Below are 21,982 nucleotides of genomic sequence, written 5' to 3'. Positions count from 1 at the left end.
ACATTTAAAATCATGTATTTTAAATATATATATGATGTCTGTTCTCCTGAGCTGTTTTCACATCTGTATTTACATAAATATATTCTTGCTTCTACTCCCAACCCTTTGTCTAACAAAATCTTTTTTTTTTTAGTATTTTTATTTATTTATTCATGAGAGACACAGAAAGGGAGAGGCAGAGATAAAGGCAGAAGGAGAAGCAGTCTCCATGCAGGGAGCCTGATTGTCTAACAAAATCCTAATGACGATTCATTTGAACTGTTTTTCCATAAGATTTATTTTGTGATGACTCTAAATTGGAAGTGATTTCTGGGTTTTTCAGTTAAAGCCCTCATTACAGATTTGTTGCTTATGCTACAATATATTTATGACTTATTAAAATCTTTTTTAAACTTTCTATTATTTAATTTTAATTTCCTTTTGTTATACCAAATTTGAGTCCAAGTTAACCATAATGTATCATGTGTTATAGATATCAATGTTCCTTCTCTCATCCAACCTGACTTCTAGATCACTTAGTTATTTGAAAGCAAGGTATTTATATGATTTTTGTTTCAATCTTTTGTTGCTATAAAAAATCTTCCAAATCTTACATACATTGGTCAAACCATTGTAAAATAAACAAGCCCTTAACGTTCACAATGAGTTTCCTTTTGAAAAAGTGATACTAAAGTATATTTCCATTGCTTGACGTAGTCTATTAACATCATGTTACAATATTTCTCATGACATTTACTGAAGGCCTATAAAGAATTTTAGTGGTAGGAATATAATAGAGAAATTTATTATTTTTGCCACTATTATATGAGAATTTAATTTGTTTGTAAGAAGTAAATAAAAATAATAGTCAAAGAAAGAAGACATTAACTTATTCAAGACAATTGTTTGACTATAAAAAATAGATTTTTGTGAACCATCAGCAATATGACAAAAATGTTTATATAACAATATGAAAGTGTTGAAATTCATCAGTACTCAATTTGGAATAATAATTAATTCAAGTCTACTTGTTGCAATATAAGTACAATTATGTAGAGAGAATTCATACACAACTTTAATGTTCTTTAAATGTCATAAAATGTTCTTTTGAACATGATTAAATTACTCAAATTCGAAAGGCAAGCAATGTCACTTATGTTAATGTAGCGTTAATGACATTAAATAGAAAAATAACTTTTTACTTAAAAATAAGGCAGCAAAGTCCACCTAAAAGGCAAATAAATGCTAGATGATATAAATCCTGAAATTAAAATAAAAACTACACATTTTTGAGTTTGTTGAAATACACATAACCTGAAAATTTTCAGCCATGTTTAACGTTGTGTGTGCCTATAAATTATGCTGTTTAGAAATAATTATTGAATCTTTACTATGTCTTCTAAATCTGAGATTATAATTTTACAAAACCTTTACTCTGGTAAGCATGGTAAATTTGAAAAAGGTATATTAAATTGTTTAATATATTCTGCAATAATAGATTTACACAGCAACATCGAAATTTATTCATGGTCACTTACAAACTATAGATGGCCACATACAGTACATACAGCCACAAAAACTGGAGCTGGGAATTAGGCCAATTTAAAGGGTTTTGCAGGTACATTCAAATCAAGTAGTTCAATAGGCAAGTCCAGAGAGGATAATTAAGGGCAGATGGTAATTATACACATTTACTCAGCACTCAGAAACAGAAAACATTGGAGAAGTAGCAAAATTAGTGGGATGACAGTGTACTCAGTGTGATACTGGCAGAGTTTGAGGAGGATATTGCAACACATCCAAGGAGAAATGTGCAATAAATAACTGGATATATGTATCTGGAGTTTACTAAAGATGTTTGAAATGGTCATCAGTATCTAAATGACAATTGAAGCAAGAGGAGACAATGAAGATCAGAAAGAATCATCAGAGTGAAAAGGGAAGACTGGCTAAGTATACAAGGTACCAATATGTAAATGAAGAAAAAGGGAAAAGAGACATCCATAAAGGATTTTGGGTAGGGTTAGCCAGAGAAACAGAGAAAAAAAAATCAGGAGAATGCAATATCAAGAAGGAAAAAGTTCTACATTTTTTCAGACACTGCTTAGAGGACAAGATATATGAAAAGTGATAAACTTTTGGCCATAGGAATAAAAACATTGGTGATCTTGGCAAAAAAATAATTTCAGTGAAGTAGAGAGGGGTAGGCAGAAACAAAACCATGCTCAACGTATTTCAAGCACAAAACACATAAAAATCACACTCAGGTACATCAAAATAAGACTTCTCAAAACAACTGTAAAAAGAAAATCATAAAAGCAGTCAGAACAAGAAAGACATATTACATATACGAAAAAGACAAAGATGATAAGCAGATTTTTTCCATGAAAAATGAGAGAGAAAAAACAGTACAGCAATATATTTAAAGTATTAAAGAGAAATCTCTGACAATCTAAAATTTATTCTCCTTGCAATATCTTCCAAAAATTAAAATGAAATACAATTTTGAGACCTATAAAAACTTAAATAATTCATCAAAAGTATAACTTCACTACAAAAAATAGTGTTAAGAACAACTTGTCAGGCAGAAAGTAATATGGATGTACACCAAGAAATAGAGAGCACTGGAAATGGCAGGTTTTTAAAAACTTTTCGGCCATTTTACTCCTAGGTATTCACTCAAGAGAAGGAACATGTACACCTGCACAAAGACTTACACAGGAGTGTTCTACACAGCACCTTCCTTTGTAATACTCCTACATTGTAAAGTTCCCAATTTCCATCAGTAGACAAGTGTGTAAGCAACCTGTTGTGTTTAACACTACTCAGCAATACAAAGGAATGAACTAGTGGTACTTGCATCAACATAAATTAATCTCAAAATGATTATCTTTTTTTTATTTTTTTAAATTTATTTATGATAGTCACAGAGAGAGAGAGGCAGAGACACAGGCAGAGGGAGAAGCAGGCTCCATGCACCGGGAGCCCGACGTGGGATTCGATACCGGGTCTCCAGGATCACGCCCTGGGCCAAAGGCAGGCGCCAAACCGCTGAGCCACCCAGGGATCCCTCAAAATGATTATCTTGAGAAAAAACAAGCCAGATGTTAAAGGCTATAGACTATAAAATTTTATTTTTATAAACTCCATTAACAGTAAACCAATATATAGTACAGAAAACAAATGAGTAGTTGCCTCCAGGACCTGCATTATTGATTTCAATATCATATGAAAAATCATTTAAAAATTAACAGGTAAAACACTATGTACTAATTAGAGAACAAAGACAGTTGTCTAATTTAAAAGTGTCTTAGAATTTCAGCAGTGTAAAGCTTTGAAGTTCAAACCCAAAGGAAAGGAGAGACACTGCCATAGGAAAAGTGTCTTTGATAAAATGGGCAATTAAATAAAATACCCTCCCCCCAAATATGATTAAAACTAATATTCGTTTGTAATATGTACTTTGTAAAATGATTATACCATGTACAAATACAGGTATTGAAAGCTTGAATGTAATGTTACTGTCATCTTATCTTAACCAAAATTTCACTTATTTCAGGACTAGGACTTCTGATTCACTTCTGTCTTCTGTCCATGCCAGTTATCCAAAGGGACCTTAAAATGACATTTCTTTCTTATTTGTTTCCATGGCACACTGAAATCAGCATGTACAGCAAATGGGAAAAATCATGTCTGTCTAATCAAAAAGTTGTATTTGTTTCTCACTTATATGTAGAATTTAAGAAACAAAACAGAGGATCAAAGGGGGAAGGGAGGGAAAAACAAAACAAGACAAAATCAGAGAGGAAGACAAACTATAAGAGAGTTTTAATCATGGGAAACAAACTGAGGGTCCACAGGAGGGGAAGAGGGTAGGAGGATGGGTTAAGTGGTTGTTGGACATTAAGGAGGACATGTAATGTAGTGAGCACTGGGTGTTATATACAACTGAAGAATCTCTAAACTGTACCTCTGAAACTAATAATACACTATATGTTAATCAATTGAAGTTAAATAAAAATGTTTATTAAAAAGATTGTACTTATAAAAAGTATCAGGAAGTAATGTAATGAGAATGTAATTTTAAAAAATAGGTCTTACATTATATGTTCTCATTCATTTGGGGAATATAAATAATAGTGAAAGGGAATATAAGGGAAGGGGGAAGAAATGTGTGGGAAATATCAGAAAGGGAGACAGAACGTAAAGACTGCTAACTCTGGGAAACGAACTAGGGGTGGTAGAAGGGGAGGAGGGCGGGGGGTGGGAGTGAATGGGTGACGGGCACTGGGGGTTATTCTGTATGTTAGTAAATTGAACACCAATAAAAAATAAATTTAAAAAAAATAAAAAAATAAAAATAAATAAAAAAATAGGTCTTATATAACGTGTGTGTTACAGAGGACGTGGAGCGATGATTTCTCTATTACTTAACATTGTAACATTAGTAGATATCAAATAAGCATTAATTTCTTTCCATACAATTTTAGAACATCTTAATGAGGACCATATCTATTTTTAGATTTTTATCTGATAGTGCAATAAAGTATAAACATTATACACAACTTTATCATATACTAATTCCTTGCCATGAGTAACTCAGGGCAGGCACTATAACTCAGAATCACAGAATTATGATCATTAATCAACTCACAATATGTTAAAGTTCCCTTTATCCAGACCTGACCACTTCCTGATTTTTTATGCATAAGAATAAATTGCATTGATAAAACAACTTTGACTTCTTCTCACTCTCCAGTTTCCCTTACTTGCTATTTGGCAAATATTTGGCAAGTAGTATAATAACTACTTGGAGATGAGCCCAGCCCTGTTTGTAGTGGATTTACTGGTCTCTGTGGGGGTGAATCACACGACCCACAGATTATATAAATTAATCAATATGTTACCAGTCATTTTTCCACCCTGGAAAAGCAACAAAAAGGCTAAAGTGAGCCTTAACATTCTGATCTTCCAAGGAAGCATGGATGATAAAATTTAAATTTTCTAGTTTCGGGATCCCTGGGTGGCGCAGCGGTTTGGCGCCTGCCTTTGGCCCGGGGCGCGATCCTGGAGAACCCGGGATCGAATCCCACATCGGGCTCCCAGCATGGAGCCTGCTTCTCCCTCTGCCTGTGTCTCTGCCTCTCTGTCTCTCTCTGTGTGACTATCATGAATAAATAAATAAAATCTTTAAAAAAAAATTTTCTAGTTTCATTGCTAGTATACACACATACACACATACCAACAATGAACACACTCAAGAGGACACAAAGACAAATGAACATGCCATATATATATATATTATATATATATATATATATATATAATATATATATATATACTTTTTAAGGTGGGGGTAGAAATGAAAGGTCAAGCTATCAAATTTTCTGCCAGAACCAACCAAACTCTATCTAGTATTAGAATTTCTTCTGAATCATTTAACTGGCTATCTTCTTCACTAGCATGAGGCTTGACACAAAATGTTAAGAGATTTCACTGAGGTTTTGGGTTTAGGAGTATTTCTCAAATTAAAGCATTTGTTTCCCCAGATCTTACAGAAAGTAAAAATCATGATTTACAGTAAATCAAATTATTTGTTTAATGCTTTTTAGAACACTGCATGGTGCAGGGAAGCCAGCTTAGAAACTCTCAAAATGTCACCGTGTAGATGAATGCCTATCAGCTTTATTAAATATTCAGAAAAGGCTGGAAATATTGTTTATGGAATTCTGAAAGGAGGTTTAAGTTTATGGAACTTTTGAAAAACTCTTTCAAATAAAGCATTTGGTAATGCCAAAACATTAAAAATTATAATCTCAAAGTTATAGAAAATTAACTTGTAAATTAATTTAGATTTAAAATCTTTAGAAATGGAATAATGCAAATGTATAGTGCTTCTGCTATCTCACTGTGAATCTTAATATTGAAAATTCTGGGTGGCTCAGCGGTTTGGCGCCTGCCTTTGCCTCAGGGCGTGATCCTGGAGTCCCGGGATCCAGTCCCACATCGGGCTCCCTGCATGGAGCCTGCTTCTCCCTCTTCCTGTGTCTCTGCCTCTCTCTATCTGTGTCCCTCATTAATAAATAAATAAAATTTTAAAAAAATTCTATGACATGTTCTAAGTCTTAAAAAAGCTATTTTAATAAAATAAATTGCTAAGCATGCTACCTTTGCTATTAAGAGGTAATCATAATATGGATTTTTATAATTAATGATTTTTTAGATGAAATTATCTCTCACATAAATATGACAATTTTTTCTTACATATGTGTACAAAGGTAAATGAATGACTACATTGCTACTCTTACTAGTGAATTTGGAATAACAATATTTCAAAATACAGGGAAAATATCAACCTAGCATTAAGTCAATCTAACAATGTTTCCATTAAATTAGAAATATTATATTCTTTTTTCTCACTCTCTTCCTAAACCAATTCCAGAACTAAATGTACCAAGTTGTTAAATCAATAGTTTGAAAGAGCACATCTCCAGATAAATGCAAATGATGACAAGAGTAAATAAATCTGATTATGTCCTTGCTACAAAAGTTATCACTGAGACCAGTAAGGCATATATGAATGCTTAATTGCTTTTGTGTATTTAAACAAAGATGTTTAACAATTCAAGAAGCTTGTATAAGTCATTTGGTCTCTAACAGACAGTAAAGCAGGGAGATAGTTTAATTCTGTATTTCTACCATCTTGGACAGTACTGCAAGAGAAAAGTCCAATTATTTGAGTGGGTACATATTTTGCCCAAATAGTTAGCTACTACTGGGCTGCAGAAATAAAATAAAGAGACAAAGAAAAATACCTTTTCTGTAGATTCTGAGAAAAACAAAACCCACAGGTTTTTCAAAGCCAAATAATAAGGAAAATATCTGCTTCAAATAGATATTGACAAATATACATCACAGTAGGGTCAAAGAAATTTTAAAAATAATAATAGTGTCAATATGTGGGGAAGTAATAGGTACCATATTAAATATTGGTCAGAAAACAAATTGTCACATTTCTGGTGCAGGGGAGATATTTTATAATATATAAATCTGTAAAGCTATGCGTACACTAATCTATCAATTTTACTCTCTGAGCATTTATCTGAAGAAAATAACCCTGGCTACATACAAAAAATTACCTAAAAGGATATAAATTTTAAGTACCCCAAGTGGCAAATACAGAACTAGTTAATTAATGAAATGTATTTATATTATAAAATACTATGTGATTATTAAAAGGATGTAAAATGTATTAATTGGATACAAATACATCAAGGACGTATTGTTGATTGAAAAAACAATGCTATTTATCTCCATATTTTTTGAGGTTATTGTTAACAATTAAATAATTACAGAAGGTATATACTGAATTATTTCTTGGCAGAAAATTAGCTGCCCTTTCTAGTTAGATATCACTCCATCCCAGTATTCAGGATTAATTTTAGGGATTTCCTGTTTATAGATCATAGAACCTTCCTCTTCGCTCAACCACACCTGATACATTCAGGCAGCCATGATTATCCTGGCCAGTCTGGACTAATTGCATCTTTCTCAAAATGTCATCTGACAGTTTATTCTCTAATTTTACCTGTAATGTGTAAACTTGTGAGATATCAGAAATAATACTTGTTTTTTCGTTTGGAAAACAGAGAAACCAACAAAGCCAACACTCAGGGAAAGCTAAGATCAGAGGTTGAATAAAAGACTGTGCAAATTCTGGTCTGTGATTCTAACCCATGTCTAAGCCCTAGCTGCAGTCTTAAATTTAATGCAATGAAAATCTTGTATTCATATCATAAATTCCTCATTTTGCTTATGTTACCTACAGTGAATTTCTATTATACGTCCATAAACATTTTCTCTGCAAAAGTTCTAGAGTTATGTTAATAGTGGCTATTATTAACAAATGTTAATACTGGCTATTAACTTGTAGTAGAATAATAGACTTTCTTTCTTGTGTATATGGTATTTACAGATAAAACTTTTAGAACTTTATTTGGCAGATGTTTGTCAGTGGCTACTTCCTGCAGGTGAACCACCTGAAGGAATGAGTCACAACTCAGATTTGGAATCTGGGATGGGGAGACTCTATATACTTTCTATATTTAAAAATTTCTATGTGCCATAGTAACATATTTTCCACTAATTCCATTTCAAAATTTGAGCAAATATACTTTGCCATAAATTACTCTCTGAGCATTTAGGAAAATCATAAAGGCAGAAAGAGAAAGAGATAGACATGGAGAAAGAGTGAGAGACAAAGCAAGACCCAGGCAGAAATATGAAGTAAGATTAAAAGGGCAAGAGAGGGCAGCCCGGGTGGCTCAGTGGTTTAGCGTCACCTTTAGTCCAGGGCCTGATCCTGTGGAGCCGGGATGGAGTCCCACATCAGGCTCCCTGCATGGAGCCTGCTTCTCTCTCTGCCTGTGTCTCTGCCTCTCTCTCTGTCTCTAATGAATAAATAAATAAAATCTTAAAAAAAGGTGGGGGGACAACAGAACAGATAGCACTCAAATTCCCTTATGAATCTGGAGAAGAAAATGAATTTGTTATTCTAAATAAAATGTGACCTTCTCTATCATTGGGATGCTAAGGTGTATGCCTTGTATACAAGGGAAAGAATTTGTTTCAACTGCATGCAATTGTATTCTAAAAATAGTTGTAAAAAACTTAGTTATACTTTTCAGCATTTACCAGAAACTAAACTAACCCTACAAAATGCTATTTCGATTCCATTTCTATGTCTTTGCCAATGGATTATGTGATTATTTATGAGGCTATACAATGAAGCTTTCAGCAGCTCCATGTTTTGAAAGTCCATTTTCAAGATTAAAAGGCTATAGAATTGAAATATATTTGTTCATGAGCCAAAAATAGCAGTGCACTTATAAACAGAAGGGAAATTTTATAGGTATATCAAAACAAAATTATTGCTTCTGTAATTTCTGAATTAAATTTCATTTTTACATATAGAATGATCACAATATTAAAAACTATTACATTCTAAATATAAGAATTTCCTGATGTAACATAGGAACTGGCAGCAAATCCCAACACTAAAAAAAAAATACAATTCTGTCTAGTGGTTTTCTTGAGATTAAGATGCATATTGAAAAACCTTGAAATCCATTAATCTCTGATGAAAAACATACTTAATGAGATTTTTTCCCTTTAAAGTCATTTGCTTTAAGAAATATGTATCATCTATTGCTCTTGACATGAATTCAATCTATTCTATTGTCTATAAATACTTTCCTGGGTACAATGTGACAGTAAGCCATAAAATGAAAAGGACTTTACTGTGAAAATCAGCATCAATCCATTTGTGTATTTTATAAACACTCTTCCCTTCTCCAATGACCATGAGAAGAGACTTTTCTATGGTAATGACCTTTTTTCGTTGCAAAGCAACACATTGCTCATATGAGAGAAAGCAATGAATGTTTCCAATAAAATTGCAAGTGTCAGCAACTGTGTCAATCAGATAACAAATGAGTGATGTTGATTAAGATATATATTTCCATCTTAGTACCTAAGTATTCAAAATTTGTAAAAAGTGTGCTAACACATATACTTTCTTAATTTTTGATCTTCTTAGTAATGAGAAAGTTTAAAGAACGCTTTCATTCACCTGTATCTGCTACAAATTTCAAGGAGGAAGTGATTAAAAAATCCATATTCAAATCCAAAATATTATAACTGCATTTTCAAGTAAGTGGTAATATATTTTAACATTTTTTATGAGTCACAGGAGACAGATTTTCATAACTCTTTTGACAAGTTTATTGAAACATAAATTTGTTTTCTCTTTGGAACAAGACACCTTGTCAATGTCATTCTCGGACTATTTATCCTCATATTTTTTTCATCATTACCATGAGTTTATTCGACTTAGATTAATTAAAAAAATATGTTGGAGTTTCACTATTGTGCATCTATTGTCCACTGAAATAATGGACTTAGCAACAATCACTAATGTACCTTCTATAAGCACTCATAATAGTGTCCATATCCTCTTTTCATTTTGTTATTAAGGATCACTGAAAAATGTTTCATTTTAACATTAAAAAATACTAAATTATGGACACATAAAAAGTCATTAATAAGATCTACCTACTGCATTATAATGCTTCCCTTATATAATTTTACATGATTTGATAATTATATTTCAAAATCAAGATATATTTTTTGCTTGGATTAAATATGAACCCAACAACCCAAGTGTAATAACATAATTCAGAATAATTATTCAATATGACTCTAAAGCATCATGGTAATTGCATATATTTTAAAGTTCATTTTATATGCAAAATTTGTTGCAGGGAAATATAAATACTGTATGTTTTATACAAAGTTTTAAATAATAAATATATATATGGCCAAATTCTGTGAAGAAAATTGCCTGGAAATAGGAGTCCCAGGAGCAAAATAAATTACCATTAAATAAGTTATAATTCATGTGCACTTTTAAATGATAAGTGGGAATAACATTACTATGCCATACAGATTCTATTTATTTCCTGGATATTCTGTATTAGGTATAAAGTTACCCTCCATTCTAACTTTTATCCATCAGAACAGATTGGAAATAAAGTACATTTTTTAGACTTATTTATATCCAGTAATTTCTTTCTAAGAAACAGATGTTTGGAGGATGGAGCTGAGCCCCAAGACTATTTCCTACAACTATGGCTGATAGGTCTGGCAAGTAATACATGAAGTCATTCCATAGCCAAATTCATTCCAGGATCCATTCTCTGGCTTCCGAGATGGGAGAGGCAGTTATGTCAGGAATGACTGCAGCTCCTAGCATTAGGCATACTCTAATGGAAGCTTCCGTAGAGCAAGTCTGTGTTATTTTGTAAGTCATTCTTAGATGATTCAATTGAGAATTTCCTTTCAGAACTCCCATTAATTTTGTAAACACCAACATGCCTGTTGTAATTCCTTTCCTATTTAAAATAATAGGAGTTGTTTTTGCTTCTGACAATGATCTATGAATGATGCATTATTTTGTACAAGAATTAAGATAGGATGGCTGCTCGCAATGGAACTTGATCAAAGAAGGAAAATGACAAGTTATGTTTTAGCTTCTCAGCTCAGGGCAAATTCTGAGGACCAGATTTCATTTTTATGACTATTCTACTAGATCTTACATCTTGAAAATCTTACTGAAAACACACACACACACACACAAAAACAGACAACAAAATCTGATATGATAAGGCAAGTACTATAATACAGTATGCTAAATTCACAGCTATTCTGGAGGTACTAAGTAAAATTTCTCTTATTTATTAGAAAGGCTGTGACCTACATAATCATCGTGAAGACATCCTGATAAAATTCAAATGAATCTACACATATTGGATACAGAAACTTCTGCTTTTCCCCTATTAAGACTATTCCTATCTTGTCTGAAGATCTAGCAATTACTTCACCTTAGGTATTTTCCTTGCAATAGAACACAATATACCTAGCCCATTTTTACCACATGTCTGTATCTAGCACTAATTCAGAGCCAGATCTCTAATGCCCCAGCAAACAATTTTAAAGTCTGAACTGACAAGAGAATTTATAGATTTTGCTAATTATTATCAGGAATCTGAAGAATATATGTAAGATTCTGGCAGTGATAGATAAGAGGGAAAAAGATAAATGGTTTGGATCAATATAGTTACTGATACGGACATATTTGTTGAGCTTATGCCTACTTCTATATATTATTGAAAGTGAACTATTGAATCTTTATTGTTGAATTACCAGTTTTTAATTGTATATTATCAGTTTTGGCTTCATGTATTTTAGGGCTCTCTTGTCAAGTACCATATGTTTATGATTGTCATATTTTTCTCATGGATTAACACTTGTATTGTTTAAAAAGTGTTTTTTTTCTATCTTGTAGCATTTTCTGTTTTAAAGCCTACTTTCTTCTTGTAATACTATAGGTATTGCAGCATTTTTATGGTTGCTGTTTGTAAATATACCATTTTCCATTCTTTGCTTTCAATCTTTTTTTATATTTGAATCTAAAATGTGCCTCCTGTAAATATTTTTTAATCCTATACAAATATTTGTCTTTGAATTGGATATTTAGTCTATTCACATTTAGTGTTATATTGGATATAGTTGGATTTATATTTATTTCTTATTTTATATATGTGTCATGTCCAGTTAGCTTCTTCCTCTATTCCTCCTTGTTTCATTTTTCATTGAGTATTTCCTATGGTAACATTTACATTTCTTTGATGCTTTCTTCATTGTATTTTTAAAGTTATTTTCCTAGTGGTTTCCCCAGGATTACATGTATATCTTAACAGAATCTGCATTGAATGTCAAAAAAAAAAAAAAAAAAAAAGAAAAGAAAAATAAAACACCTTAATTCTAGTGAGATTTTAAAATGTTGTCTCTATACATCTAGGTAGTGATGCGCAGTACCAACGTATCTGTTGCTCTCTTAAATAATAATAGTAGTAATAATAATAATAATATTTATTTATTTGAGAGAGAAAGGGAGAAAGAAAGAATGAGTAGGACAGGGAATGCCAGAGGGAAAGAGAAAAATTTGAGCAGACTCTGCACTCAGCACAGAACTTGACAGGGCTCAATCTCATGACCCTGAGATCACGACCTGAATGGAAACCAAGAATTAAACCCTTAACCAACTGTGTCACACAAGGCACCCCTACCTGTCTATTTCTATAATTTGGGGGGAAGTGCTTTGGCTTGTGACTTCAATTCCCTTATAAATCTAAGAATACTTGTTAATTTTATTTGTTCAGTTTTTTGCTTGTTGTTAGGCCAGAGTGATGACTTCTATGATCTTTACATGTGAAGCCAGAAAGTAGAAGTTCCTCCATTCTTTTATTTTTAACCAAATAACTCATTCAAAGGCTTCAAAGTTAATTAAATTTGAAGTCTATGAGAATATTATATTGCATTTTTGAATGATGTATTGGTGGTAACATATATAAGAATAAAAAATGCCTTGAGGAAAACATTAATATCTTTATTCCAACTGAGTCTCAATAATGTGAAAGAAATTAGAAATCAGTGAATTGCTGTTGATTCTCTTTGTTTTGTGGCTCACTCTGTATGGAATATTTAAAGTGTATTTATAGTTTACTCCTTCTTGATAATTAATAATTACAATCTAGAGAAATTATTATTGCAAATTTTTTTGTTTAATTTCTGTTTTTTTATTCCTCCCTTTATAAATTGTTGCCTATAATGTAGCATATGTCTCAATACCTGACAGTTCATTTAATAACATTGTTCATTATACATCCAGTAGATCTCGATAGGCAAGTGGTGAATATGTGGCTTTATCTTATTATTTTGATGTATAATATTTGGTTTTGCACCAGATTTAAAGTTTACAAGGATTACAAGTAGCTCCACCAATCCCATTAACTTGCATATTCAAAATCAAAATGGTTAAGCCAATGAAAGAAAAGAATTTACAAAATACAAAAATATAAATTCTCAGAAATTCTCAAAAAAGAAAATTTTATCTTAATAATTCTCAAATCAACTCAAATTTAAAACATTTTGTCAGTCAAATATATGTTGAAACTTGTGATAGCCAAGATGAAATTAAAAGCACTGAATTTACACTTCTTCCTTAAACAAATTGAAACTTAACACAATACAGGAAACAATACATTTTAAAATATAAGTACTTGCTTGGATCACCTATAGTATAAGACAAAAATCCACAAAAGAAGGCAAATGATCAAAATGAGCCCAGTGAGCTTTCTAACTCACTTCTGATAGATAACTTCTAGACCAAAGAACATGACAAGGAACCTATATCAAGATATATCACCTAATTGCTAAAAACCAGTAATAATATAAAAATCTTAAAAGCAATAAGAAAAAGTCATATTATATACAAAAAAGCAAAGAAAGAATGATATCAGTCTTCTTGTCAGAAACAATAAAAGCCAAACACAGTGGAGTGGCATATTAAATGATTAAACTTTTTTCACAGGAATATATATATATCCAAAAAAATTGTTTTCAAAAAGAAAGACGAGCTTTTCCACCTGTTCATAATGTAGAGTATTGCAAAAAATATCATTCCTACATAATAATGAAAAAAATGCTGACAAACTTCAAAATCTTAACTTTTTTGGTGACCATCAAAGAACTGAAGTTGCCTAGCATCAACCAACAAGCAACAGTATTTCACTGGAGGGGGTCAAGAGCATGGAGTTGGAGCTGTCTCTGATATATATAAATGTTAAAATGTTAAATATATATATATATATATATATATATATATATATATATATATATTCCTGAAAGTTGAAAATGGAGCATAAGCACTAGGAAACCTTTCTGACACCTAGCTCCTATTTTAAGCATAGGTGAGAGAAGCTCACCACTGGAAGACTATGAAACTGTAGTACGCTGAAGGTGCTAAAAGCAGCAATGGTACCCAAAATCAGATAATCTTCTAACTAGACTGGCACAAGCTCTGGCTCTAAGAGTCTAACAGGAGAGGAGTTATAAGTACTATTTACCTCAATCTTTACTGCCCTATGCTCAACATCCAGCGTGAAATCAAAATTATGAGATACTCCTAAAACAAAAATTAAACCAAAAGTAACTATTGAACAATAAAGAAACCAACAGATTCAGAGCTGATTCAGATTTTGCAATAATTGCAGAACACAAACTTTCACTATTTGCAGACAACGTGGTAGTCTATGTAGAAAACCTGAAAGGCTCCATTAAAAAATTGCTGGAACTCATGAATTTAGCAAAGTTGCAGGATATAAAACCAGTATGTAGAAATCTGTTGCATTTCTCTGCTCCAATAATGAAGCAAAAGAAAAAGAAATCAAGGAATTAATCTCATTTTCAATTACACCAAAATAATATGATATCTAGGAATAAATCTAACTAAAGAAGTAAAAGATCTATATTCTGAAAACTGTAGAACTCTTATGAAAGAAATTAAAGAGGAAACAAAGAAATAGAAAAACAACCCATGCCCATGTATTGGAAGAACAAATATTGTTAACATGGCTATGCTACCCAAGGCAATATACACATTTTATGTGATCCCCATCAAAATACCATCAGTATTTTTCATAGAACTAGAACAAACAATTCTAAAATTTGTATGGAGTCAAAAAAGACCTTTAATAGCCAAAGCAATTATGAAAAAGCAAAACAAAACTGGAAACATTACAATTCCAGATTTCAAGTTATATTCTAAAACTCTAATCATCATAATGGTATGGTACTGGCACAAAAACAGACACATAGATCAATGGAATAGAAGACAGAACCAGGAATGGACCCACAACTACGTGGCCAACTAATCTTTGACAAAACAGGAAAGAATATCCAATGGAAAAAAAGACAGTCACTCCAACAAATAATGTTGGGAAAACTGGATAGCAGCACACAGAAGGATGAAGCTGGACCACTTTCTAACACTATACACAAAAATAAACTAAAAATGGATGAAAGGCCTTAATCTGAGACAGGAAACCATCAAAATCCTAGGGGAGAGCACAGAAAGCAGTCTCTTTGACCTTGACCTTGGCCATAACAACTACATACTAGACACATTACCATAGGCAAGGGAAACAGAAAATATGAACTGTTGAGACTTCAAGATAAAGTTTCTGCATAGCAAAGGAAACAATCAACAAGACTAAAAGGCAGCCTATGGAATGGGAGAAGATATGTTCCAAAGACATAAAAATATATATAAAGGGGTAGTATATATATAAATATATATACAATAATTATAATTATATATAAAAATATATATAAAGGGTCAGTATGTATAAAGGGTTAGTATTCAAAATCTACAAAGAACTTATCAAACTCAACACCCAAAAAACAATTGACCCAGTTAAGAAATGGGCAAAAGACATGAATAGACTCTTTTCTGAAAAAGACATTCAGATGGCTATAACAGACACATGAAAAAGCCTCAACATCATTCATTATCAGGAAAATACAAATCAAAACCATGATGAGATACCATCTCATGTCTCTCAGGATGGCTAAAATTAACAATAGAAGAAAACAACAGATGTTGGCGAGGATGTAGAGAAAGGGGAGCCCTCTTGCATTGTTGGTGGGAATGCAAACTGGTGTATACAGCCACTCAGGACAACTGTACAGAGGTTCATCAAAATGTTAAAAATATACCTACCCTACAATCCAGCAACTGCACTACTAGGTATTTACCCAAAGGACACAAAAATACAGATTCAGAGGGATCCATGCACCATGATGTTTATAGCAGCATTATCAACAATAGCCAAGCTATGGAGAAAGCCCAAATATCCATCAATAAATGAATGGATAAAGAATATATATATATATATATATATATATATATATATATATATATGCAATGTACATACACAATGAGATATTACACAGCCATCAAAAAGAATAAAATTTTGCCTTTACAAAAACATGGATGCTCTAGAGTATAATATGCTAAGTGAAATTAGTCAAAGAAATTCAAATACCATATGATCTCACTCACAAGTGGAATTTAGAAAGAAAATAGATGAGCATATGTGAAGGGGGAAAAGAAAAAAAAAAGGAGAGAGGAAAACAAGCCGTAAGAGACTATTAACAATAGAGAACAAGCTGAGGGTTAATGGAGAAATATGGGCTAAATGAATGATGAGTATTAAGGAGGACACTTGTTAGGATGAGCAGTGAGGGTTATATGTATATGTATATGTAAGTGATAAATACATAATTCTATTCCAGAAACCAATATTGCACTGTATCTTAATTACCTAAAATTTAAATTTAGAAAAAAAAGAAAAAAGAAATCAACAGATTCAGAGCTGATTCAGATGTTGTAATACTCAGAAAGGAACATTAAAATAACTATTATTAATATATTGATGGGTTTAGTAGAAAAGGAGCATGTCTGAGAGTAGAGAGAAAGAAATTATGACTCAAATGGAAATGCCTGAAGTGAAAGATAAACAATATCAATAATAAAAATGTTAACAACAAAAAGTAGAATAAGAAAGAATTTATTTGATATGCTGCTAGTTTGATTCTCTTAATTTCAGTAGCCCAGAAAACCACGTAGGTATGTGCTTACTGATGAATTTTCCTGTGCACAGCATTTCCGTAATTATATTTTCTTTGTTCTATTTCACTGAATCTTCAGTCTCTTTTTCTTCCCAAATAGGTAGTAAGAAAATGAACTTCCTAGTTTGTTGCTTTGAATTGAGTACACAATTAAACATTTATATATTTTCCATATAAATATTTATCCATGCAAATGCATGTTATATATATATATATATATGTGCATATACATGTTTGTGTTTGTATTTGTATGTGTGTGCATATCTGTTTACATAGATTCTGATCCTGACAATTAATGTACTTGACATCCCTTTTGGTTCCAGGCCCCTCATGAATCTCTAAGCAGTTGTCTTTTAAAACAGCAAGGTTGAATAGAAATAGTCTTGAATTCGTATTTTGTTCTGCCTCTTTTCAGATATGTTTCCTTGGGTAAATGATTTAACCTCACAGAGTGTACTGTATTGCCAAATAAGAGAAAAATATATTATCCAATACAAATGGTCACTGAATTCTTATAAAGTGCTAAGCTTAGGAGCCAGCACAATGAAAGTGGATATTTTCATGAATCATAAGAATTTATTGTTATAATCAAATAAGGAGTTTCCTAAATTGTAAAATCTCATTTATATTCTTATTTTAAAATTTTGAAATCCATTTATTACTATATGGATATTACTATATATGCTAGTTACTTTTTTAATATTTTATTTATTTATTCATGAGAGACACAGAGAGAGAGAGAGGCAGAGACACTGGCAAAGGGAGAAGTAGGCTCCATGCAGGCAGCCCGATGTAGGACTTGATCCCAGGACTCCAGGATCACACCCTGGGCCAAAGGCAGGCACTAAACCACTGAGCCACCCAGGGATCCCCCTGGTTACTTTTTTCTTAAGAAGTACTTAAAATGCCCTTTTCTTGTGTTCTCAATTTTTCTATGCTATTAAATATGCATAAGGTGCAGTTTTTGGGTTTTATTTGAATATTTATTTTCTGTTCTCCTATATTTTATTTGAAAACTTTCCTAATTCACATTGATGCGGATCCTGGCAAGTATATATTTCCAGTGATGACATGACGCACTTTGACCCTTATAAAAAGTGCATTCTTATAATTATATAAACTATTTTTCCAGAAACCAAATTTAGTAGCTCTACAATCATATAATCCACTGGGAAGATTTTTTGCACTGCCATCAATTCCACAAATCCTTCCTTTTCCTGTGTAGGACATGGGACATTAGTGATGGTCAGTTACTATTCTAAATCTTCCCCTCTTCCCTACACCCACACTTCAGAGCTATAGATTTTTCTCTTATTAATATCTTTAAATACATGTTTTGTTATTTGACTATGATAAGAGGTATCAATTAGTATTCTTCAGAAAGAACATTACCTTTAGCTTTTGAGTACAATATTTCTTCTTTTTTCTGTGCAAGTTCTTTCACTATACAGACTCGTGTTTTTTTTTTAATTGCCTGTTTTCTCACCATTGCTTTGTTTTCTAGATCACTTCTTCTGATCTTCATAATCTGTAACAGGATAGAGCACAATGTTTTTCTTCACATAGTTCCACTGTTCCTCTATCAAGTAGACCAGTTGGCCTTAAGCTCATACATAATTTGGAGTATCTCCAACAGGAAGACATTCACAGAAGGATGCCGTGAGGTTTATCAGAAATATTTCTCTTAGGACTCAAATATCTGGAGGTACCAGAAATATTGTGGCTTTCCCTAGCAAATCCCTACAAACTACACCAGCAAATTGATAGATTAACATACGTTTTCACAGAAAACTTATCAGACTTGAACTCCTCCCAAGACTTTATGAGTTGCAGAATTTATGGAAGCTTGGTGTTAGCTAAGATTTTCCAGTAAACAACCAATCAAATAAATGCTATTTGACTGGTTGGTTGTATATGGATATTTATGGATGTAGATGTGTATGTATACGTACATACACACATATTTCTGGAGGTTAATTTCCCAGTCCTACTCAAACCTTCATCCTCTGTATCTCTTTCAAACCTTGTACCCTCTGTGTCTTTCTTTCTTTCTTTCTTTCTTTCTTTCTTTCTTTCTTTCTTTCTTTCTTTCTCTTTCTTTCTTTCTCTTTCTTTCTTTCTCTTTCTTCTTTTTTCTTTCTTTCTTTCTTTCTTCTTTCTTTCTTTCTTTCTTTCTTTCTTTCTTTCTTTCTTTCTTCCTTTCTTTCTTCCTTCCTTTCTTTCTTTCTTTCTTTCTTTCTTTCTTTCTTTCTTTCTTTCTTTTTTAGTTTCTTCTTTCTTTTTCTTTTTCCTTCTTTCCTTCTTCCCTTCCTTCCTTGCTTCCTTTCCACATTCATTGAGAATATAGTTATTTAGAATAGCAGTAGTTGCTGAGTTCCTCATGATTGCCTCTAGTGGAAGGAAAACTAGCAAAACACAATTGGGTAAACAATCACATTATTTTATGTTATAAATAGTTACAACGATAATGGAGGAAGGACTGTAATAGAGAAAAGTAGGAAAAATGCAGCCCTATGTCCCTCTGAGGAGTGAATAGTTAAGTAGACTTCTGAAGAAAGATAATCATTCAAGCATAAAAAAAGAGGGGGAAGGAAGCCAGAGATGAAGGATACTATGATGCAGCCTAAGGAGAAACCTCCTAAACATCACCAAAACAACCTATTGATTAAGCAGAGCCTTGTTGATCAATTACTGTGTAAAGAGACACTGGCCTCACAGATTGCCAAGGGGAGGTTAAGGACAAGATATTTTTTATATTATTGCAGCTTGATTTAAGGCAGAATTTTCGATGTAAAGCTTATTGTCATGGACAAAGTTCCTTATATAAAATTTTAGTGTTGATGGAAACAGGGTTGAGGTTTTGAAATGGACTTTGAAGAATAAACTGTTGTTTGACAAATCCAGTTGAGTGAACTATCACTCTGTTAAAGGAGTCCTTCACCTTGATTTTGGCAAGTTGAGTAACCTGCTTTTCAGCTCCAGAACTTTTTGAAACCTAAGGTTATTTTTCTTCCTGAGAAAGAATTTCCTAGATAGTGAAATCATGTTCATGGAGTCAGTCTTCATTTTTTATCCTTTTTTTTTTTCATTTTTTATCCTTTTAAAGAGCTCTAGTGTAGATGATTTAAAATTTCAGTATGAGAATGTTTGGAAGAATAAAAAGGCCAGATTCTAGTGCTTCCTTTGGCAGCATATACACTTTAAAAAGGACCAGCTTCTATTTAATATCCAGTAGAGCATGGTGAGGAATACATGTCCAATGCACAAAATCATCATTGCTGTGTTTAATGAGAATAATGATCCCCGCTTGCATTCTACAAATGTCATTCTAGCTTTTGGGTAGAGAATGGATCAGAGAATGAAAAAGAAAACAAATGTGACATTTTGCCTTCAGTCTGGTTCTATACTCAGTTAAACACATCAAATTTCTTAAACTATGAGAGTTTCATATTTCTAAAAAGAAAAAAGGTTGTATTTCTAAAAGACCTACATTTCAAGATGGACTCAGAATAGCAGATATTCCTAAAAGAAGCCTTGAATTACAAAATTTAAAATTTTTCATAAATAACAGGAACTATGAGTTTTTAAGAAGCCTTAAAGCCTTACCTCTTGAAGCCAGCATAAAATAAGAATGTTCTTATATTTTGCAACTGAATATGGATTTTTTTCTCAGAATTAAAAAAAAAACTGATTGAAACTGTGCAGTCAGAATTATTGCCTGCCTTAAAATAACTGGATATAGGTATCATTAGCATCATTGGTTCTTTCTGCTTGGGGACTTTGATTTTTTTCCTTTTAAGTGTATTTTTTTTTTTTCTATATGAGATAGGTGACTTTTCACTCTCATCATTCCAAACTTGTTTATGATAAATTTCCTTTGATTATTTAACAATAGAAAGAGAAATGGGGCAACAAATAATGAGGTTATTGTAATTATACAAGCAAACTACTATACTTTGGACTAATTCAGAAAAGTGTAATAAAATGAAATTGATATATACATCAGACATTAAACGGTGGATGAAAGGGAGTCTGTAATTCTATCCTTATATCCTTTGTCCATTTTTTAGAGATTAATAAAGCAAGGAATATTGGAAATGAGCCTGAAATAATTCAGAAATCATTCTTTTCTTTTTATTCTACTTAACTTTTATAATGAACAAGTTTAGAAAATTTTCATACCTGCAAAAGTTTTCATCTGCATCATCAGTCAATACTTGTGTAGTCTTAAAGCCCACCTTCAATTGAAGTCAATTGCTCTTGGCTTCAGCTATGAAAAGATAGACTGTGAGTTCCCTATCTTTGTGGTTGTCACCCTAAGACAGGATGGCCACTGATAAAGATGTTACTCAATGAAACATTGAATTTCTTATGTCTCAGATGTTATGATAATCAGCAGTAGAATAATATTTTAAAAACCACCCTTCTCAGAATTTATAACATCTTTTCCATTCTTTTGTTTTCTATTACAGAGTTTAGGACAGGTTGGGTAGAAAGACCTGGAGGCCACAACGACTTTGTGAGATCCAAGATCTGTATTGATCATGCCTATGCCAGTGACCAGGAACGGTAGTAATAACTCCAAATAGTAGTAAAGACAGAGAGGGTTGAGCTACTGCCAGAGGCTGGTTGCCAATCCAAATGTCCTAGTGTGTCACCATCTGGCACAAGTGTTAAAGGTTGCCAACCTCTTAAGTTAGAGCAATCATATGTATCAGCAGGTTTCCTGTCTTCTCTGATCACCAACAGATTGGTTCAAATACTACATTTTATCAAAATACGGTACTGAGACACTTTACATTGTTATGAATATAACTTGCTTAAAAATAACTTGCTTATTTGTCCTTCAAATTAAGTGTAACATTCAGATGGTAAGTAAATGTTTTTGTAAAGAGTAAAGGAAGTACAG

The 21,982-nt window shown here is 32.3% G+C and overlaps 1 pseudogene; it reads left to right on the top strand.

Moving 5' to 3' along the window:
* LOC144319919 (cysteine and glycine-rich protein 2-like) overlaps window positions 1-21,646 on the top strand; it is a 117,767-nt pseudogene extending 96,121 nt beyond the window's left edge.
* Window positions 21,647-21,982: the final 336 nt, after the last annotated feature.

Source organism: Canis aureus, chromosome 9 (genome assembly GCF_053574225.1).
Source record: "Canis aureus isolate CA01 chromosome 9, VMU_Caureus_v.1.0, whole genome shotgun sequence".
NCBI lineage: Eukaryota > Metazoa > Chordata > Mammalia > Carnivora > Canidae > Canis > Canis aureus.
The sequence above is the reverse complement of the archived record's forward strand: the minus strand, read 5'-3'. Positions and strand labels throughout refer to the sequence as shown.